Raw genomic sequence first — 24142 nt, 5'->3', positions numbered from 1 at the left:
ATTGCCAGCACCTTTCCTTTACTCCATCATTTTTGAGTCTCCTGATGTGCCCCATCTTCCTGTGAAATCCTCCTCTGTCCCTGTCTCAGGATCTCATCCAACATCCCATTTCCCAGATGGAAAGGCTGAGCCCAGAGAGAGTCGGCACAGCCCATAGTCAGAGTGAAGGTGGGGCAGAACTCTCTCAGCTCTGCCCTCCCCTGTGTGGACCCTGTTCTCTCTTGGCCCCTCCAACCTTATACCTCATGCCTCCACGTGCCCTCTTTTGATGGGGCCCTTTAACCTTGAATCTCTGTAGTAATCCCCAGCCAGGTTCTGGCTCTCTGTTCCTGCTCCCAACAGTCATAGCTCAACCCAAGCCCTGGGTGGTTTGGTGGCAGGACTTGAACTCCCACCAGGCTGTGTGACTTGGAGGCAAGAGGCTTCTTATCCCTGAGCTTTGCGATTCTGTGCCAGTAAATGGTGCATGCTGCCCTCCTGCTCCATGCGTGGAAAGGAGCCCTGGAGATATTTATCCTGTGCATCTGGCACCGGAACATTCGTACATTTACCTGCTGCATCCTGACCTTGTAAGGGCAGGGGCGGCTGTAAACCTGGGAGCCCAGAGTCACCTTTGCCCTCCCCCTATCTTTTCTAAAAGGGAGGGGCTGTTTCCTGATCCAGTGTATACCTTCTGTGACCCTGAGCTGGTTCACAGGATTCTCTCAATAACTTAGGCTACTTCAGCCCATGGTTTATTTGGGTTGCTCCCAGATGGGTGGGCGGTAGGTAGGCTGAGGGGATTGTAGGCCCAATAAAGTCCTGTCCCTTCGTGTTCAGAAGTCATGCCAGGGAAAAAGATTTCCCTGGATGAGCGGAGAGGAAGTAGTGTGGGATAAGGTGCTTTTGACAGAAGATGCCAGATGGCTGTGACATCATGGTCTCCAAATCCCATGGACTCCATCTAGCCTGATCTCGTCCACCTCCCCACGGCTCTTTGAGCTTGTGGAGCACCCTGTCCTCATGGAACATCTTTTTCTTCTTGGTTCTAGGCCACCCCCTTCCTTGGTATCTCCTATACCTCCTCATGGCCCTTCTGTTTCCACTTGGCTCTTCCTTTGCTCCACCCTTCCATGTGCAGAAACCCCAGCATCCTAACTCTTTCTTCTTTCTCTCTTAAGACCACCTCCTTACCCCAGGGCTCCAGCTCCTAAGTGGACCATAAGTGAATTACAAGTTCACACCTCTCTTGGGCCCAAGGTCTTCCTATCCATCTCCTTCCTCCTCCTCTCATGGCATGGGTGTCTCCTAAACATCACATTCCTTGATCAGAATCTGAACTCTGGGCTCTGTTCCCATTCCTGCCCCTACTGTTGGTCTAGTCCATCCTTCTAGTTGCCCTCAGCCTATGCTTCGGAGCCCCTGAGTCTGCCTTTTTCTCTCACCTATGCATCTGGCCGTAATGTGCTGCCTCCAAAATCTCTCCTTAATCTGCCTGCTCTCTGCATCTCCTCTCACCCTTGGCCCCATCCACCATCATCTTTCTCCAAGAAGCATCTCCCAGCCTACTCTCTGGTCTCTCTTTTTAAAAAATTTTTTAAATTATACTTGATTTACAATGTCGTGTCAATTTCTGCAGTACAAAAAAGTGACCCAGTCGTACATGTATGTACATTCTTTTTCTCCTATTTTCTTCTATCATGTTCTAACACAAGAGATTGGATACAGTTCCCTGGAATATATAGTAGGGGCTCATTTCTTCTCCATTCTACTTATAACAGTTTTCACCTACTAATCTCCAATTCCCCATCCATCCCACTTCTTCCCCCCTTTCTGGTCTCTTCATTGCCACTGCTGTCCCACTCTTCCACTGTCTCTTTGGCCCTGGAGAGATTTTTCTGAAATTCAGTTTAGATTGTGCAACTTCTTGGCTGAAAACTGTTCAATGACTGCCTATACCTCTGAAAATAAAGACAAAATGTTTCTTGGTCAGGCCTTTTTTTCCTCCTCAGCATCATGCATGTCAACCACTCTGAGATTTTCGGTACCTCAATGAACAAAGCCCTTCTCACCACAGGGCTTTTTCTTGTGCTGTTCTTTTGCCTGGAATCGCTTCTCTTCCTGCAGTTACCCAGTGGATTCCTCCTTATTTTTGTATTTAACTCAAATATAACTAATTTCGAAAAGAATCCATTAACCCCTCCCCTCCCAGACCTTGATCTCTGACTTGGGCTGGCACTTTCTTAAAGAATTAATTTTCCAATTATTTGTTTTCCCCCCTACTGTCTCTCTCAGTAGGTGGTAGCTCTGGGAAGTACATACACACACACATGCGTGTGCGTGCGCACACAGACACAGACACAGATACACATACACACACACACACACATCTACAGTGATCCGGCCCAGGGGATGACATACAGTAGGCACCTAATAAATGTTTGCTAATGTGATGGAGGAGGCCTGGGTAGCTTGCCATCACTTCCCTTTGTTATTCAAGGCCCAAATCCTGATTGTCCAGCTCCTCTCCTCTCCTCTCCTCTCCTCTTGCAGATCATCTTGTCACAGAACAGGATGTCCCAAGCTCATTGTAAAGTTTGCCTGAGGTTACCTGTCTCTGCCAGCACCAAAGGCAGTGGGAATTTTACAAAGTTACTGCAGTTCTGACTCCCCTTCCAAGGGGTCGCGTTGGAGGCTTGTCTTGATCATTCTTCTCTCCTCTAGTGTCTCTCTCTCTCTCTCTCTCTTTTTCTTTTTGTCCTTTTTTAGGGCTGCACCCTCATCATATGGAGGTTCCCAGGCTAGAGATCTAATTGGAGCTGTTTCTGCCGGCCTACACCAGAGCCACAGCAATGCAGGATCCGAACCGCGTCTGCGACCTACACCACAGCTCACAGCAACACCAGATCCTTAACCCACTGAGTGAGGCCAGGGATCAAACCCGCAACCTCATGGTTCCTAGTCAGATTTGTTTCCGCTACACCATGATGGGAACTCTTCTTGTATGATCTAGGCTGAGTCCCTTTCTGGACTGATCTCATCAAGTGTCTCAGGGTCAGCAGGGAGCAGGTGACAAAGGTGAATAAGACTTATATTCACCTGCCTGGAGCAGCTGGGGCTATTTGTCAGGCTTGAATGGGTCATCTGGAGGGAGAGAATGCTTCACAAGGAGGGGACCCGCCCTTTTCCCTCTTGTGGGGAATGTGGCTTCAGCTTCCTAATTTGTAAATGACATGATTTATGGTGTGTCCATAGATTCAGAAGAGATAAAGAACTAGCTAAGAGATCCTATGAGAAGTAGATGGATAGACAGGATGTACTAGATAGATATATAGAGAGGTAGATAATAGACAGATAAACACAGATAGCAGGATGAACTGTGTATAGATCCTGCCCAGCAGAACAGGCTCATAGGTGGGAAAGGCTGTCCCAGCTGACAGGCAGAATTCACATCTGTCCTGTGGGGTCTGCCAGGGATGGAAGGTTCCAGAACTTCAGGCCCTTCATCATGCAAGGAAGCAGAGGCCATATGGATGGGCCAGAACATGAAAAGTTGTGGGACCCAAACCCAGGGACTAGTCCTAAGGTCACTGTACCACCCACAAATCTCCCCTATGAGGAGCTCTTCCTGTGGCCACCCCTAAGGCTTGGACCACTCCCAGGATGAGAAAAAAATCTGTCTTCTCCAGCCAAGGTCAGCCTCCCTGTGGGCAGGAAGCATGTCTTCTCCCTGTGCTCTGGGATGCACCTGTGGGACCTGGAGATGTTCCAAGATGCTCCTCCACTGGAGAGAATGAGCATAAGGAAGCTGACATTCCCTCTGTCTGTGCAGATTCTGACACAGTGTCCACTGCAGGGGCTTCTTCTGTGGAGTGACGGTTCTTGCCTTGGTTGCAGGTCCCCTCATGGAGCAGGACTTGAGGGACTTAGCTGGTGGTCAACTACTCCCAAGGTAGAGGATCTGGCTGGGCCCCACCATCTTCCTCATTGTTTCTGCCACCATGACTTTGCCTGGTCTGTCACTGACACCACAGGTGGGTGCTGTGTCAGCATTTGAGTGCTGAGAGCCCCTCCCTGCCACTCTATGGCACAGCTCCTACAGGTCCCAAAGCCCCTCCTTCCCTTGGGCTTCCTTGGTCATCATCACCTTTATTTCTTTCTTTCATTTATTTTCCAACCCCCATTCTGGACACTGTTTTAGGATTCTTGGGGAGACAGCCCCAGTCTCTGTCCCGAAGGAAACCCCAATCTTGCACACAGAATTATAGACACCAACAATCTGTGTGGTAAGGGTAGGTCTGAGGGATATATGATCTGTGAGAATCCAGAGAGGAAGCACGGCTTCTGCCATTCAGGCAGGCTGAACGTCTTGGAGGAAGAGTGATGCAGGTGGTTCTGGAATAAATAGCAGGTATTTTTCTAAGCAAAGAATGGAAAGTGTATTCTATGGAGAGGACTAGTGCACTCAAAGGCCTGGAGGTGAGAGAGTGAGTGACTGGCTTTTGAGCAGTCAAAGGGAGTTCTGTGCAACTAGGGTGTAGAGGTGAGAGGCAGGGAAAAGTTTGGGGAGGAGAGTAGGGTTCACAAGACTTCAAGATCAGGTAGGCGCAGGGGATTGATTCTGAGAGCGATGGGGAGCTGTGGAAGGTGTGGAGATAAGAAGAGACAGAGTTGCAGAGTTGGAGAGATGGACAGACAAACAGGGCAGAAAGAGTGAGATACAGAGAGATTAAGGGAGAGAGGACATGCAGAGAGATATAGTGGAGCAAATGAAAATACATATACAGATATAAATATTACCTCTCTATCTATCCATTATCCAACCATCTTCCATTCATCCATCTGCATCTATCTATCTATAATCTATTTATCTAGCCATCATCTATCATGTATCAATACACCCATCCATTCATCTACAATATTTCTATTCATTCATCTATACACCCATTATATAATCATGTCCCTATCCATCCATCCATTTACCAACAATTTGTCTTTCTATTTGCCCACGTAGCTATCTTTCTATCCATCTGTCCAAATATGTCTATCTACCCAACCATCTGTTAACGCTCTTTCTTGCTCACCTCTTCTGTCTTTCTGTGGAAATTCAGATGAAGAGAGTAAGGGGACAGAGAGAGTGACCAGCAGAGAGAAGCTGACTTGGTGAGACGGAGAGAAGTATAGATCAAAAATTCAGGTAGAGTGAGAGAAGGGGGTAAGTGGATGTGGTGGGTAGGGGGATAAAATAGGCAGTTCTAGTTTCTTAGCCCCCCTGTAAGGCCTAGCCCCATCCCCACCTATTTCCAAGCAAAGAGAAATGAAGAGGGCATGTGGCTGGTGGAAGATGTGGGCCACTACTTCCGTGATGTCCACCTCTGGTGGCTGTCCCATCCTGTGGCTTGTCCACCCCAACTTTGTTATGCCCCTGCTCAAGGCCCCAGGTGCTGGTTTGATCCCTGCTCCAGCCTAGTAGATTTTTGCAGATGTCTACCACTATGATAATTATGAAGATGATGATGCCAGTTAACAGTTACTTTGTCCAATACCAAAGCAGATCATCTGAAGTGTTACTAAATATTTGATGCTGGAAAAGCCCGGTGGAAAGCAATGAATTGACCAAGGGCACCCAGAACCTAAGAGGCAGAGCTGGACCTTGAACTCAGGTCTCCTGACTCCCAGCTCTGGGGGCTTGATGTCTTGATAGGAACAGCTTCCACTCCCACTCACGCCCTGGGCATCCTTGGGGGTGGGTGCCTAGGGCAGAGACCAAGAGACAGGGTCTGGGAGAGTGCATCTTGGTGTTTGGGGTTGGAGAGGGGCTCAGGGGAGGCAATACCCAGCCCAAGCTCTGCCCTCTTCTCTGTCCAGGCCAAGTGGCAGCACTTGGTCTCAGAGGGCCACATCTGTCTGGAAATGTTGAACACATCAGCCTCATGACTCTGGACAGTCTGCAGAAATGTGTCTTCAGTTTTGACAGCAACTGTCGGGAGTGAGTCTTGTCCCAGGGCCTGGAACCATGAGCCATAGACCCAAGGGAGTGGATGGGGTAGGGGGAGGACTGAGCAGGGTGATCAGAAGGGCCTTCCTGGAGGAGGTGGGTGAGGGGTGGACACTGAAGGTCAGGAAGGGGAAAGAGAAGGTGAGATCCTCTTGGTCAGGCAGAACTGCTTGATAGAGGCCAGGAAGCTAGTGTGAGCCAAGTGGGTGTAAGAGTGAGGAGAGACATTGGAAATAAGGTTGGAGGAGTGGGCAGGGGCTATAGCTTAAGGACATTCCAAAGCCAGACAAAGAGGATATGAACTTTTTGCTGAGGTTTCCAGGGAGCCAGGGAAGGTGCTCAAGCAGATGTGGGTTGTGGTCAAAGCAGAGTTTGGACATCTGACTTGGGCAAAGCCTGGCTGTCATGTGGACAGAGGATGGAAGGAGACCCCAGAGAGGAGGAAGCTTGACATTGGTGGGGAAAATGGGGCAGATTTGGGAGAAGCTGAGGAAGAATGGCAGGGGCAGATATTGTGTAAGAGCGAGGAGAGATGAGCGTGATTCTCAAGCTCCGCCCTGAGTTCTAGGACATGAGGCAGTTGACAGATATGGGAGGCAGCGAGAGAAACCTGATGGGAGGGCACTCTTTTCTGGCTGGGATGTGGTCCTGGGTTCCTGACTGGAAGGGCTCCCAGGGTTTCCTGTGTGTTAAGGAGCTGCTTCTCAAGGCTCTCTCTGGTGTGACTGTGTAGGAAACCCAGTGACTATATTGCTGCAATCTCTGAGCTCAGTGCCCTGGTGACAAAACGGAATGAGCAGATCTTCCTGCACAAGGACTTTCTATACTACCTCAACCCCAAAGGGTGGAGCTTCTATAAGGCCTTCCACCTGGTGCACAAATTCACAGATGCCGTCATCCAGGAGCGGTGTCGCACCCTCATTAGTCAGGGTTCCCAAGACTTCCTTAGGGCCAAGGCTAAGGCCAAGACTTTGGACTTCATTGACGTGCTCCTGCTGGCCAAGGTAGGCTTCTCTGGGATCTAAATTCAAGAGGTAGGTAGACTGGATCTTGATTTCACATGTCAGAGCAAAGAATGTGGACGTACATTGAGGCGCAGCAGAAACCATGAGCTTGTGTGTTCAATCCCTGACCTTTCTCAATGGTTTAAGGTTCCGGCATTGTCATGAGCTGTTGTAGATGAGGCTCAAATTTGGCATTGCTGTGGCTGTGGTGCAGGGTGGCAGTTATAGCTCTGTTTAGACCTCTAGCCTGTGAATCTCCATATGCCACAGGGGTGGACCCAAAAAGCAGAGGTGAATATAAACCAACAAACAAACAAAAAACAAAAACAAAACCCAAGAAAAAATGAACCCAAACCCCACCCCCCAACTTGATCCAGGGACGGCTAGGGAGTCCTAGAGGGTTCTCAACGAAGGAAGGGACAGGTCAGTGAGCAGTTTCAGATGTGACTGTGTAGAAGGCTGCCTGGAAGGAGTAAACAGGAGGCAGGAGACCAGGGAGGAGGGCTTGGGGGTGGGCTCTGGAGCTGACGAGGGGATGATCCTGTTTGGATGATGGAGCTTCAGGGACAATTTCAGGTTAGGCTCAGGTGTCCTCTGAGCTGATGTGATTTGGGCGGTGCTTTCTTTCTTGCAATGAAATTAGAACACACCCTCACACCATGCACAAAAATAAACTCAAAATGGCTGAAAGACTTAAATATAAGACAGGACACCATCAAACTCCTAGAAGAGAACATAGGCAAAACTCTCTCTGACATCAACATCATGAATATTTTCTCAGGTCAGTCTCCCAAAACACTGCTTTATTTTTGTTTGTATTTCTGTAACATGGGGAGGCTAACCTAAGGAAATATTTCTGAGGTCGATATCAGAAAATATTTTGCTAATATTCTCTTCTAGGAGTTTTAGCATGTCTTATCTTACATTTAACTCTTTCAGCCATTTGGAGCTTGTTTTTGTGCATGGTGTGAGGGTGTGTTTCAGTTTCATTGATTTACACATGTAAATCAATTTTCCCAGCACCAATTGCCAAAGAGACTGTCTTTTTCCCATTTTATATTCTTGCCTCCTTTTTTGGAGATTAAGTAAACCCATAGATGTCTGGGTTTTCTTCTGGGTTCTCTATTCCATTCCATTGGTCTGTGTCTGTTTTTGTGCCAGTACCATACTGTCTTTTTTTTTTTTGGTCTTTTTTAGGGCTGTACCCACAGCATATGGAGGTTCCCAGGCTAGGGGTATAATCAGAGCTGTAGCTGCTGCCCCATGCCACAGACACAGCAACGCCAGATCTGAGCCGCATCTGCAAACTCCACGACAAGTCACAGCAATGCCGGATCCTCAACTTACCGAATGAGGCCAGGGGTGGAACCTGCAAACCACTGAGCCATGATGGGAACTCCTGTCTTGATTATTATAGCTTTGTGATATTTTCTGAAGTTAGGGAGAGTTATGCTTCCTGCTTGGTTTTTTGTTCCTCAGGATTGCTTTGGCAATTCTGGGTCTTTTTATGGTTCCATATAAATTTTTGGATTGTTTGTTCTAGTTCTGTGAAAAATGTCATGGGCAATTTGATAGGGATTGCGTTGAATCTGTAGATTGCTTTTGGTAGAATGTCTATTTTTACAATATTAATTTTTCCAATTAAGGAGCATGGAATATCTTTAGATTTCTTAAACATCTTTAATTTCCTTGATTAATGTTTTATGGTTCTCAACATGTAAGTTCTTCATGTCCTTAGGTGCAAGAGCTCCTGAGGGACTGTGAGCCTAAGGAGAATGAATGGTGAGTGCAGGTCCTCATGGTCTCTTCCTGAACACTTATTATTGGATCTGCTCCCAGCTGCATTTTTTTTCTCCAAAACCCCCATCCCCCTGAATTTTTGCTCTTTCTTCTACTTCCCACCTAATATTTTATCCCAGGCGTTCACAGGAAATCTCTCTGGGGTCCACCTCTTTACTCAGTAAACACGTCTACACTGCCCTTTTCCCAGTTCAGTGTCTAGTCCCATTTGAGCCCTACATGGTCCAGCCTGGGGCAGAGACGAAAGGAGGTGAGGCTTGATAGTGAAACAGAAAATATCAATTTACCACCTGGGTGTGGGTGTTGGACGGTATTGCAAGCCAAGGAGATAGCCTGTGCAAAGGCCAGGATGGAAGCATGCAAGAGTGACCCTGGAATGTCTGGAAGGAGATAAAGGTGGCTGGATCCTTGTGAAATCTACAGTGTGAGGATTAGAGAGGTTCCTATTAAAGCTGGAGCTGGGAATGGAAGCCCATGTTGGACAGCTTTGGAAAGCACATCAAGAGTTTTCAAAGGTGTCAGTTCAAGTACTTTGGGAATCCAATATTGGAGAAAGATACAAATGGGCAGGATGCTACCATTAGGGAAGTGTCACATAGGGCAGAAATGACTAGACAGTAATGGCCCACTGTGATCTGTCATTGGCTGTAGGCTGCCTGGGAGAGTGTGGCCTTGCCATGAATGCTGCAGCAGAGCCCAGGGATCCTATACCTGGAGGCTGTCAGCTAACAACTCTTATTGAAGGTGTATAGCTAGGTCTTTCTTTCTTTTTCGTTTTCAGGGCCACACATGAGGCATATGGAAGTTCCTGGGGTTGGGTTTGAATCTGAGTTGTAGCTGCCATCCTACGCCACAGCCACTTTAACTCAGGATCTGAGGCATGTCTGCGACCTACAGCACAGTGCACAGCAACCCCAAATCCTTAACCCAGTGAGTGAGGCCAGGGATTGTATATGCTTCCTCATGGATACTAATCAGGTTTTTTACTGCTGAGCAACAACAGGAATGCCAGCAAGTTCTTTCTTGAAGGGACATCCATGACCAACATGGAGAGAATTGGGGAGCCACGGAAGATATTTGAGCATGGGTGGAAGCAGGTCAGATAGGAGTATTAGAAATATCTTTTTGTATGATACTATACCTAGAAAACCCTAAGGACTCAACCCCAAAACTCCTTGAACTGATTAATAAATTCAGCAAAGGAGCAGGATATAAGATTAACATTCAGAAGTCAGTTGCATTTCTGTATACCAGCAATGAAACATTAGAAAAGGAATACAAAAAAATGATACCTTTTAAAATTGTACCTCACAAAATCAAATACCTCGGAATACACCTGACCAAAGAGGTAAAGGACCTATATGCCGAGAACTATAAAACCTTAATCAAAGAAATCAAAGAAGATGTAAAGAAATGGAAAGATATTCCATGTTCCTGGATTGGAAAAATAAATATTGTGAAAATGGCCATCCTACCCAAAGAAATCTACAGAGTCAATGCCATCCCTATCAAATTACCCATGACATTGTTCACAGAACTAGAACAAACAATCCAAACATTTATATGGAACCACAAAAGACCCAGAATCGCCAAAGCAATCCTGAGAAACAAAAACCAAGCAGGAGGCATAACTCTCCCAGACTTCAAGAAATACTACAAAGCCACAGTCATCAAAACAGTGTGGTACTGGTATCAAAACAGACAGACAGACCAATGGAACAGAATAGAGAATCCGGAAATAAACCCTGACACCTATGGTCAATTAGTCTTTGACAAGGGAGGCAAGAACATAAAATGGGAAAAGGAAAGTCTATTCAGCAAGCATTGCTGGGAAACCTGGACAGCTGCATGCAAAGCAATGAAACTAGAACACACCCTCACACCATGCACAAAAATAAACTCCAAATGGCTGAAAGACTTAAATATACGACAGGACACCATCAAACTCCTAGAAGAAAACATAGGCAAAACACTCTCTGACATCAACATCATGAATATTTTCTCAGGGCAGTCTCCCAAAGCAATAGAAACTAGAGCAAAAATAAACCCATGGGACCTCATCAAACTGAAAAGCTTTTGCACAGCAAAGGAAACCCAAAAGAAAACAAAAAGACAACTTACAGAATGGGAGAAAACAGTTTCAAATGATGCAACCGACAAGGGCTTAATCTCTAGAATATATAAACAACTTATACAACCCAACAGCAAAAAAACCAATCAATCAATGGAAAAATGGGCAAAAGACCTGAATAGACATTTCTCCAAAGAAGGTATACAGATGGCCAACAAACACATGAAAAAATTCTCAACATCGCTGATTATAAGAGAAATGCAAATCAAAACTACCATGAGATACCACCTCACACCAGTCAGAATGGCCATCATTCATAAGTCCACAAATAACAAGTGCTGGAGGGGCTGTGGAGAAAAGGGAACCCTCCTGCACTGCTGGTGGGAATGTAAACTGGTACAGCCACTATGGAGAACAGTCTGGAGATACCTTAGAAATCTATACATAGAACTTCCATATGACCCTGCAATCCCACTCTTGGGCATCTATCCGGACAAAGCTCTACTTAAAAGAGACACATGCACCCGCATGTTCATTGCAGCACTATTCACAATAGCCAGGACATGGAAACAACCCAAATGTCCATCGACAGAGGATTGGATTCGGAAGATGTGGTATATATACACAATGGAATCCTACTCAGCCATAAAAAAGGATGACGTAATGCCATTTGCAGCAACATGGATGGAACTAGAGAATCTCATCCTGAGTGAAATGAGCCAGAAAGACAAAGACAAATACCATATGATATCACTTAGAACTGGAATCTGATATCCAGCACAAATGAACATCTCCTCAGAAAAGAAAATCATGGACTTGGAGAAGAGACTTGTGGCTGCCTGATGGGAGGGGGAGGGAGTGGGAGGGATCGGGAGCTTGGGCTTATCAGACACAACCTAGAATAGATTTACAAGGAGATCCTGCTGAATAGCATTGAGAACTATGTCTGGATACTCATGTCACAACAGAAGAAAGGGTGGGGGAAAAAACTGTAACTGCAATGTATACATCTAAGGATAACCTGACCCCCTTGCTGTACAGTGGGAAAATAAAAAAAAAATAATATATATTCAAAAAATACCAAAAAAAAAAAGAAATATCTTTTTGCAGCTACAGGGGCAAACTGGAGGGGATGAGCTGCAGTCTGGGGGGGTCAAGGGGTGAAGATTTGGGGCCAAGGACTAAATAAAGGATGAAGAGAAAGTGTTGGTCTGGATAAACATTTTGGAGGTAGTAGCTTTAACTTGAAGGCTTTTCTCAGAACAGCAGTCCTTGAGGTGGAAAAATGTTTTTGTGCTTCCTCCAACTTCAAAAAAAATTAAGCACTTTGTAAAAATCTAAACAGTATGAAAGGGTTTACAATGTAAGCTTCCCATCAATACCCCCAGGTTTATTGAGATATAATTGTATAACATTATCTAAGCTTAAAGTGTACAGAATGATGATTTGATATGTGTGTGTGTATATATATATATATAAATAATTACAATAAAGTTGTTTAACACATCTACCACCTCACATAAGCCTCTGTCAGATGCCAGCATCCCAATCCCATCCCTTCCTTCAGTGGTTTTCTGTGTCCTTTCAGACATTGTTCAATCTGTTCCTACATTTATCTGTTCACAGCTCTCTCTAGCTGTATTCATTCTATCTTCTCTCTCTACAGCTCAGAGCACATACAGAGCTCTCAGACATTTTCATTGACAATATAACTTTAAGATCCTTTCATTTATTCAGTTTTGGCAAATTAATTTTGAATTGCAAAGTCAATAGTAGAGTAGGTGTTTTTTTTGGCACAAAATGAAACATCCTAAGATTAGGTTATTAGAGGTGAATATAAACCGACACACACATTTGGTTATTTGTTCTTTTCAGTCAGTAATGTGTCTTAGAGCTCCTTCTCTCTGAGTGCTGTATAGCATTGCTTAGTTTACCCAAGCTGCTTTTGTTGGGGACATTTATATAAACATTTTCAATTATAATAGATATTGCCAAGTTGCAAATCTCTGTACTGGTTTACTCCACAGCTTTACCCTGAAGTGTGGGACAGAACTAGTTAATCCCTATATACTTCTTCTGGATAGCTATATGTTATTCCATTATATGGATATAATCATAATTTATCTAAACATTCCCCACCAATTTGTTTCCAAGCCTTTTGCTATAATAAACCTGATGCAATGAACATAAACTTGGCTTATATGTGTGGATATCTTTCTAGGACAAATTCCTAGAAGTGGTGTTCTGGATCAAAGACCATTTGAGTATTGCATTTTAATAGCTCTTGGCAAATTCATTCCTACAAACAGATTTTAAGAATGCCCATTTCCTTGAATCCTCACCAACAATGTTCATCATAAAATTTTTAAATTGCCTTTCTGTTAGGTGAAATATACTTTGTTATTTCAGTGAACATCACTTTAAATATGGATAAAGTTGTTGACTGTTTTCACATTTGGACCAACCATGCATATTTCTTTTTCTGTGGAGTGTTATTTTCATAATTTTTCCTTTATATTTTGAGTTTTTTCCTAGTTATTTTTCCTGCTGACTTATATAAACTCTTTAAATACTAAGAAAATTAATTATTTTCTCTTATGCAAGAATTATTCCCGATTGTCTTTTTAAAATTTTTTATTATGATTGATTTACAATGTTCTGTCAATTTCTGCTGTATAGCAAAGTAATCCAGTCATGCATATATATACATTCTTTTTCTCACATTATCCTCCATCATGCTACATCACAAGTCATTATATATTTGGTTCCCTGTGCTATACAGCAGGATCTCATTGCTTGTTCACTCCAAATGCAAGAATTTTCATCTACTAACCGCAGACTCTCAATCCATCCCACTCTCTCCCCGCCCTTGGCAAACACAAGTCTGTCCTACATGTCCATGATCTTTCCTGTATTTCAACAGATCATTTGTGCCATATTTTAGACTCCACCTATAAGTGATAACACATGGTGACTGTCTTTCTCTCTCTGACTTACTTCTTTCAGTATGAGAATCTCTAGTTCCATCCATGTTGCTGCAAATGTCATTATTTTGTCCTTTTTATGGCTTAGTAGTGTGTGTATACACACACACACACACACATATATATATATATATGTATATGTGTATATATATGGCGCATTTTCCTGATCCAGTCATCTTTAGATGGGCATTTAGGTTGTTTCCATGTCTTGGCTATTGTGAATAGTTCTGTTATGAACATAGGGGTGCATGTATTTTTTTCAGTGAAATTTTTGTCTGGATATATGCCCAAGAGTGGGATTGCTGGGTCATATGATAGTTCTATATTTAGTTTTCTGAGGTATTTCCATACTGTTTTCCATAGTGGTTGTACCAATTTACATTCCTACCAACAGTGTAGGAGGGTTCCCTTTTTCCCACGCCCTCTCCAGCATCTGTTATTTGTTGACTTGTTAATGATGGCCACTCTAACTGTTGTGAGGTTGTACCTCATTATATTTTTGATTGGCATTTCATTAATAATTAGTGATGTCAAGCATATTTTTATGTGCTTGCTGGCTATCTGCATGTTTTCTTTGATGAAATGTCTATTTAGGTCTTAACTGCTCATTTTTCAATCGGGCTGTTTGTTTTTTGTTGTTTTTGAATTGTCTGAGTTGTTTGTATATTTTGGAGATTAAACCTTTGTCAGTTTAGTCATTTGCAAATTTTTTCTTCCATTCTGTGGGTTGTCCTTTTGTTTTTTATTGGTTTCTTTTGCTGTGCAGAAGTTTTTGAGTTTAATTAGGCACCATCAGTTAATTTCTGTCTTTATTGTCTTTATTCTAGGAGGCAGATAAACAAGGTGTTGCTGTGATATAAGTCAAAGAGCATTCTGCCAATGTTTTCCTCAAGAATTTTATAATGCCTACCCTTACACTTAGGTCTTTAATCCATTTTGAGTTTATTTTTGTGTATGGTGTTAGACAATGTTCTGATTTCATTCTCTTACATGCAGTTGTCCAGTTTTCCCAGCCCCATTTATTGAAGAGACTGTCTTTTCTTCCACTCTATGTTCTTGCTTCCTTTGTTATAGAGTAATTGACCATAGGTATTTGGGTTTATTTTTGGGCTTTCTACTCTGTTCCATTGATCTATCTTTCTGGGTTTTTTTTTTTTTTTTTGGCAGTACCATTCTGTTTTTATGACTGTAGCTTTGCAGTAGAGTCTGAAGTCAGGGAGCCTGATTCCTCCAGTTTCGTGTTTTCTTTTCAATATTGCTTTGGCTATTCGAGGTCTTTTGTGTTTCCATACAAATTTTAAAATGTTTTGTTGTAGTTCTGTAAAGAATGTCATTGGTAATTTGACACGGATTGCATTGATTCTGTAGATTGCCTTAGGTAATATTGCCATTTTGACTATATTGATTCTTCCAATCCAAGAGCATGGTATATTTTCCATCTATTTGTGTCTTCTTTGATTGCTTTCATCAGTGTCTTATACTTTTCAGAGTACAAGTCTTTCATCTCTTTAGGTAGGTTTTTAGGTAGCTTATTGTTATTAATAACAATAAATATTATTATTAGCATTTAATAATAATAATTTCCTAGGTGTTTATAATAATTATTACAAATAATAATTTCCTAGGTATTTTATTCTTTTTGATGTGATGGTAAATGGAATTGTTTCCCTAATTTCTCATTATGATTTTTTATTGTTAGTATATAGAAATGCAATTAATTTCTATATATTAATTTTGTATCCTGAAAATTTACCAAATTCGTTGATGAGCTCTGATAGTTTTATGGTAGTGTCTTTAGGATTTTCTAGGATTAGAATCATGTCATCTGCAAACAGTGATAGTTTTACTTCTTCTTTTCCAATTGGGATTCCATTTATTTCTTTGTCTTCTCTGATCGCCATGGCTAGGACTTCCAAGACTATGTTGAATAACATTGGTGAAAGAGAACATCCTTCTCTTCTTCCTGATCTTAGTGGAAATGCTTTCATTTTTTTCACCATTGAGAATCATGTTTGCTGTGTGTTTGTCATAAATGGCTTTTATTATATTGAGTAGTTCCCCTCTATGCCTACTCTCTGGAGAGTTTTTGTTAGGAATAGGTGTTGAATTTTGTCAAAAGTTTTCTCTGCATCTATTGAGATGATCATATGTTTTTATTTTTCAGTTTGTTGATGTGGTGTATCACATTGATAGATTTGCAGATATTGAAGAATCCATGCGTCCCTGGGATAAATCCGACTTGATCATGGTGTATGACCTCTTTAATGTATATTCATATGCAGTTTGCTGATATTTTGTTGAGGATTTTTGCATCTATATTCATCAGTGATATTGGCCTGTAATTTTCTTTTTTTTGTGGTACCTTTGTCTGGTTTTGGTATCAGGGTAATGGTGGCTTCACAGAATGAGCTTGGAAGTGTTCCTTCCTCTGCAATCTTCTGGAGAAGTTTCAGAAGAAGAGGTCTTAACTCTTCCCTGAATGTTTGATAGAACTCAGCTGTGAAGCCATCAGGTCCTGGACTTTGTTTTTTTGGAAAATTTTTAGTTATATTTTCAATTTCCGTACTAGTCATTGGTCTATTCATATTTTCTATTTCTTTCTGGTTCAGTCTATGTAGCTTGTACCTTTGTAAGAATCTGTCCATTTCTTCTAGGTTGTCCATTTTGTTGGCACAGAGTTGCTCATATCAGTCTCACATAGCCTTTGCATTTCTGCAGCATCAGCTGTAACTTCTTTTTCATTTCTATTTTTATTGATTTGAACTCTCTCCCTTTTTTTTTTGATGAGTTTGGATAATCGTTTATCAATTTTGTTGACTTTTTCAAAGAACCAACTTTTGGTTTCATTGCTCTTATCAATTGTTTTCTTTGTCTCTATGTTATTAATTTCTGCACTAATTTTTACAATTTCTTTCCTTCTATTAACTTTGGGCTTTGTTTTTTCTTCTCTATATGTTTAAGGTGTAATGTTAGGTTGTTTATTTGCATTTTTCTTCTATTCTGAGATAAGATTGTATTGCTCTAAATTTCCCTCTCGGAACTGATTTTGTTGTGTCTGTTAGGTTTTGGGTTGTTGTATCTTCATTGTCAATTATCTCCATGTATCTTTTAATTTCCTCAATGATCCATTTGTTGTTTAGTAGCATATTGTTTAGCTTCCAACAGTTTGTGTTTTTGCTGTTTTTTACTGTAGATTATTTCCAGTCTCATAGCATTGTGATCAGAGAAAATTCTTGAAATAATTTCAATTTTTTAAGATTTATCAGGGCTTGATCTATGACCCAAGATGTGATCTATCCAGGAGAATGTTCTGTGTGCACTTGAGAAGAAAGTATATTCTGCTGCTTTGGGCTGAAAAGTTCTATAGTTAAGTCTGCTTGGTCTAGTGTATCATCTAAGGCCTGTGTTTCCTTGCTGATTTTCTGTCTGATGATCTGTCCCTTATAGTAAGTGGGGTGTTCAAGTCCCTCACTATTATTGTGTTACTGCCAATTTCCCCTTTTATGGCTGTTAGTAGTTGCATTATAGATTGTAGTGCTCCTCTGTTGGGTGCATATATATTTAAAATTGTTAATTCTTCTTGTTGTATTGATCCTTTTATCATTATGTAATGTCCTTCTTTGTCTCTTGTAAACTTCATTTCAAAATCTGTTTTGTCTGATATAAGTATTGCTACTCCTGCCTTTCTATCAGATTGTCTTTTGACTTTATTTTGGTTTGGGTTCATTAATTTGCAGTCAAATTTATTAACTTTTCTTCTTCACAACTCCTGTATTTAAAAAAAAATTAAGAATTTCCTGTTGTAGCTCAGTGGTAAAGAGAACAAATAGTATCCATGAGGATGTGGGTTCAATCCCTGGCCTCAATAAGTGGGTTAAGTATCCAGCTTTGCTGTGAGCTGTGGTGTAGGTCACAGACATGGCTCAGATTATACATTGCTATGGCTGTGGCATAGGCCACCAGCCATAACTCCGATTCAGCTCCTAGCCAGGGAACTTCCATATGCTGCAGGTGTGGCCCCTAAAAAGCAAAACAAAACAAAAACAAAAAAACAGAAATCATGCTTAGAAATCCCTTTACACTCTAAGATTAAAATGTAAAACTTTCATTTGTTTTTCTCTAATGGATTTATTTACTTAAAAATATTTTATTGGGGTTCCAGTTGTGGCTCATCAGGTTACGAATCCAACTAGTAATGAACAGAAAAGAAACTCACAGACTTGGGGAATAGACGTCGTTGTCAAGGGGGAAGGGGAAGGATTGGGATAGATGGGGAGTTTGGGGTTAATAAATGCAAACTATTGCATTTGGAGTGGATAAGCAACGAGATCTTGCTGTATAGTACAGAGGACTATATCTAGTCACTTGTGATGGAACTTGATGGTGGATAATGTGAGAAAAAATAATATATACATATGTGTGACTGGGTCACTTTTCTGTACCACAGAAATTGGCAGAACACTGAAAATTAACTATAATAGAAAAAGTAAAAATCATGTGAACTTAAAAAAAAAGAATCTGACTACTATCCATGAGGATGTGGGTTCTATCCCTGGCATCACTCAGTGGGTTAGTGATCCAACATTGCTGTGAGCTGTGGTGTAGGTTGCAGACACAGCTTGGATATGCTGTGGGTACGGCCTTAAAAAGACAAAAAAAAAAAAAAAAAAAGAGAGAGAGAGAGAGAGAGAGAAGATTTTATATATAATTTTATTTTATATTTTTGTTTTTTTAATATTTTATCCTTTATTCCATATGAAACATATATTGGCATAAGTACTGAGGTAGAAATCTATTTTTTTTCTCTAAATGGCTAACTAGTTGTCCCAAGAGAATTTAGGGATTATTTTGTATCGGTCTTGGGATTTTATTGTGTGTGTGTGTGTTCCTTTTAGGGCCACACCTGTGCCATATGGAAGTTCCATGGCCAGGGGTTGAATTGGAGCTGCAGCTGCAGGCATATGCAACAGCCACAACAATGCAGGATCCAAGCCCCATCTGTAATCAACACCACAGCTCTCAGCAGTGCCGTATCCTTCCCCACTGAACAAGGACAGGGATCAAACCTGTGTCCTTATGGATACTAGTCAGGTTCATTACTGCTTAGCCACACCGAGAACTCCCTTGAATTTATTTTATTATCAGAGTGAGGGTCAGTATGAGGTGGGGAGAGTGTCTCACATGACAGCAACAGGGCCCAGGTGTGTCTCTGTTTTTGCTCCTTGGATAATTGGGGTTTTTTGGGGGGAGGTTCCTTAGGGATGATCTGGCTCAGTTGCCCTTCCTGACCATGTGCATCAAGGAGAGTCTGTGGCTGCATCCCCCTGTTACTGTCACCTCTCGCTGCTGTACCCAGGACGTTGTTCTCCCAGATGGCTGGGTCATCCCCAAAGGTGCCCAAAATGACAGAGGGAAGAGGGAGGTGGTCCTGTCAGCTGAGCCCTCATCCTGACTGCCTCCTCCTTCCCCACAGGGAACATCTGTGTCATCAGTATCTTTGGGATTCATCACAACCCATCCGTCTGGCCAGATCCCGAGGTGCTGCCCCCACTTGGGGAATCAGACACTTCCCCTCTACTCTATCTACATCTGTCTTTTCTGGGGGTGTCTGGGTGTCCTGAGAAACCCCACCCAGCAGGCCTGTCCTCTCTGCCCCAGGTATACAATCCCTTCCGCTTTGATCCAGAAAGTCCCCAGAAGAGGTCACCTCTGGCTTTTATTCCCTTTTCGGCGGGGCCGAGGTAAGGCTGGTGGGTGTGTGAAGCGGGGATGGTGTGCAGACAATAGTGGGGTGGTTAGCCTCCTCAGGCATGGTTAGCCTCCTTCTCTATCCCTGCAAGAGAGGACAGGTGTTCCAGGTAGTTTCTGGGCATGATAGGACCTGATGGGGACCTGGGTCCAATCAGAGCACCTTTTCTTGCCCTGCAGGAACCGCATTGGGCAGACGTTTGCCATGACAGAGATGAAGGTGGTCCTGGCACTCACACTCTGTGCTTACATGTCCTGCCAGATGAAGAGGAGCCATGAAGGATGCCAGACCTGATCCTTGGGGTGGAGGGAGGACTCTGGCTATGGGTGGAGCCACTGCGTGGAGGCCAGCAGGGACCCACCACCTCCTGATCTGGGTCCACCCTAACCCTGGACACTTCACTTTGCAGAGTCCCAGGAATAAAACTGTGCTGAACTTCAAGAGGGCCAGCAGGGGGGTCTTGGGTCTTATGAGGATCCATGTGGGTGGGTGTAGCTGAGAATGTGGAGGACTGGGATGGAGGGGGATATTGATGTTGTAGTTGGATCAAGAGGACAAAACTACAATTTAAGGAAGGTGGAGCAGAGAGCTAGATACAGATGACCCTGGATCCATTGCTCCTTGCCATTAGACTACCAAAGTTACCAACCTGGTCAGCCATATACTAGCTGTTTTTCTTTGGGAAAATTGTTTATCTTTCTAAGGCTTAGTTCCTTTATTACAGAATAGTAGCTACTTTCTTGCACTGTTGTTGGGATTTAATAAGTAAGCATGTGACAAATGACTGACTCAATATCTGGTAAATGTCAGTAGGGGTGGACTTCCTCCCTTATTTTTGCATCACTTTCTCAAATTAAAATGTTTTTTAAAATCCTCAAAGTTGTATTTAAATTTTGGAAAATGTGGAAACCTGCTGTTGAAGAAATCTATCTTTAGAAGATTCAGTAAATTCAAAACCTCCACAGTTGCATCTGTGTTATAGTTCCAGGGGGTTTTTATGTGAAGCTGGCCCGAAGCTAGGAAGTGAAATTTGTTTTTCCCCTCAGAGAGGCATGACCATGGACTTCATTCTCATTAGATGTTCTAGGAAGTGGGGTCAAGTGGGTCCACACCAGTGAGGAATAGTGAGAGGGCACGTGTGGGGTTGCTCTTTCAGAACCTGGCACAGCAGCTGCCCCAGGCCTTGCCCCATTCAGCCCACAGGGTGTCCTGTATAGAGTCCTAGTCTCAGAGCATTTGAGGGGCCCAGAGGTTGGGGGACAGAAGACTTACTGTCTCCAAAATCAGAAAGAAACCTTGTAACATGAAATGAGTAAATATTTAATATATTCTAAAGTAAAAATCATATTTGTTTTTCTTTTCCTTCAGAGTTCTTTTTTAAAATGTTTTTCTTTTCCCCCAAATGATACCTCATCAAAGAAGGAAATACAAATAAAGTGTGGAGAAAAGGGAACCCTCCTGCACTGCTGGTGGGAATGTAAGCTGGTACAACTGCTATGGAGATCAGTATGGAGATACCTTAGAAATCTATGCATAGAACTGCCATATGACCCAGCAATCCCACTCTTGGGCATACATCCAGACAAAACTTTCTTTAAAAAAGACACATGCACCCACATGTTCATTGCAGCTCTATTCCCAATAGCCAAGACATGGAATCAACCCAAATATCCATCAACAGATAAATGGATTAAGAAGTGGTATATATACACAATGGAATACTATTCAGCTATAAAAAGAATGAAATAATGCCATTTGCAGTAATATGGATGGAACTAGAGACTCTCATCCTGAGTGAAGTAAGTCAGAAAGAGAAAGACAAATACCATATGATATCACTTATACCTGGAATCTAATATATGGCACAGATGAACCTTTCCATAGAAAAGAAAATCATGGACTTGGACTTGTGGTTGCCAAGGGGAAAGGGGAGGGAATGGGGTGGATTGGGAGCTTGGGGTTAATAGATACAAACTATTGCATTTGGAATGGATAAGCAATGAGTTCCTGCTGTATAGCACTAGGAACTATGTCTAGTCACTTATGATGGAGCATGATAATGTGGGAAAATAGAATGTGTACTTGCATATGTAACTGGGTCACCATGCTGTACAGTAGAAAAAAAATCATATTGGGGAAATAACTATTTAAAAAATAATAAAAATAAATAAATAAATAAATAAGAAAAAAATTTTAAATTTAGTCAGATCCATAATCAAAACATGTCAGCTCTTCATTGTTCATATTATCCCACGTATAGTGCCACATGTGATCTCTCCTCCACCTTTTTTTAGGGCCACCCTTGTGGCATATGGAAGTTGCCAGGCCAGAGCTAGAATTGGCACTTCAGCTACTGGCCTGCACTACAGTTACAACAATGCCAGATCCAAGCTGCACCTGTGGCCTGTACCACAGCTTTCAGCAACACTGGATCATTAACCCACTGAGCAAGGCCTCAGATTGAACCCACATCTTCAGTGATACTAGTCAGGTCCTTAACCAGCTGAGCCACGATGGGAACTCTGTGAACTATCTCCTTTTTAAAATTCAATTTTACTGAGTATCAAGCCCCTGGAAAGATTCTCAACTTCATTAGTTGTCAGGGAAATGCAAATCAATGCCAAAATCTGATACTACTTCACACTCTCTAGGGTGGCAAGAATATAAAAAATGGAAGATAATACACATACATGTATACATTCTTTTTTCTCATGTTATCATGCTCCATCATAAGTGACTAGACATAGTTCCTAGTCTACACAGCAGGATCTCATTGCTAATCCATTCCAAAGGCAATAGTTTGTATCTATTAACCCCAAGGTCCCAATCCATCCCACTTCCTCTCCCTCTGCCTTGGCAACCACAAGTCTATTCTCCAACAGAACACTGTAAACCAGTTATGATGGAAAAAAAATAAAAATTATTATATAAAAAAAGGAAGATAATAAGTGTTGTTGAGGACGTGGGGTAATCAGAATCTTGATACATTGCTGTGTGGGATGTAAAATGGTGAGCCACTGTGGAAAACTAAGAGTCTGGCATTTTCTCATTAAATTAAGCCTAGAATTACCACATGATCCAGCCATCCCACACCTAGGTATGTACCCAGGGAAATTGAAAACGTGTACAAACAAAAATCTGCACACAACTCTTTAGAGTGGTAGAGTCCACAATTGGTATAGTTGGATATTTGGGAAACAATCCAAATATCCATTAAGAGAGGAATGGATGAATAGGGTGTGGTATATCCATAACAAAACACACTATTGTGCCATATAAAGGGTGAGGCCCTGATACATGTGACAACGTGAATGAATGTTGAAATCATTATGTTACGTGAAAGGAGCCGGACACAGAGGGTCACATAGTGTGTGATTCCATTTAAATGACATATGCAGAATAGATAAATCCATAGAGAAAGATCTTGCAGGAGCTGCAGGATAGAAAGGGAACCAGAGAGTGACTGCTCATGGGTATGAGGTTTCCTTTTCAGGTGCTGAAAAGTAGAGTGAGTTGGTGGTTGCACAACATTGTGAATGTATTGGACACATGGAATCGAACACTTGCTAATGGTCAAAAAGGTCAATTTATGTTATGTGAGCTCTACCTCAACCCCCCAAATGCTATTTTATCACACCTTTTTTTTATTGTTTTCCTATTATGCTGTGAATGTCTTTCCACAACATAAAACCATCCACTTTAACATCTTTCAGTGTTAAGTATTTAAGTCATTATTTTTTAAATAGCATTATGTTAGAAAAATAATTTAGTTTTCTCACTTTGCAAGAATTCTCTTCACGCAGCTTGATGTCTTCATATTCTTAACCATATAATTTTTGGTGTTGAAATTTCATTTTTTACAATAGATACATCAATGTAAGATGTAGTTGTGGTTAAACATTTTTCCTACAACACTTAAGGCTTGATGACTTCACTGCTGTTTTCAGTCTATTAACAGAAGTTGGCTACTAGAAGGGAGAAAGTGATAACACTTCAGCTCCCCCAGGTAAGCTCTGATTTCATCCTTTCCCCAGTCTTCTGGATTGGAGGGATTGATTCAACGGTCACTCAGTGGATGAGTGGTGGGGTGGGGGTAAGTTTGGTCAGCTTGGCTTCATAAACTTTTCTTACCTTCCAAGGAGGTGTTTCAGAACCCAGGTGCTTGAGACCATGAGAACTGCACACTTACTAGATGAGATTCTTTGAGAAGTGCCTAAAATTTCAAGTGTAACAATTTTGACAGAGAATATACTCACTCATTTAAAAAATAAATACTCAGTGGCAAATATTGGTTTTCCCTATGTCCTTTCTTTTACCAATTTTCTAATTTTTAGGCAGACACTTTACTTTTCGTAGGTTGTTTCTTAGCATATTTATGCAAATAATATATGTGCTTAGTTACTCTCTGCCCTATCTTAAACCTTCATGTAAATTTACAAAATCTAAAAAAGTAAAGTTTACTCTATTTGGGGTAGAGTTCCGAATTTTGAAAAAAGACTAGAGTTGTAACCACCACTACCCTGTCACCTCTAGTATTCAAAAATCCTTTTCAGGTAG

General features: G+C 42.1%; 1 pseudogene; it reads left to right on the top strand.

Moving 5' to 3' along the window:
• The first annotated feature begins 5344 nt into the window (after positions 1 to 5344).
• Positions 5345 to 19956, top strand: LOC102164999 (cytochrome P450 4F3-like; annotated as a pseudogene).
• Positions 19957 to 24142: the final 4186 nt, after the last annotated feature.

The sequence above is a fragment of the Sus scrofa genome, chromosome 2 (genome assembly GCF_054392235.1).
Source record: "Sus scrofa isolate SSC_HxYL_T2T_F1_AM1 chromosome 2, Sscrofa_HxYL_maternal_Yorkshire_Landrace_v2.0, whole genome shotgun sequence".
NCBI lineage: Eukaryota > Metazoa > Chordata > Mammalia > Artiodactyla > Suidae > Sus > Sus scrofa.
Note: the sequence above shows the minus strand (reverse complement) of the source record. Positions and strands in the feature narration are given on the sequence as shown.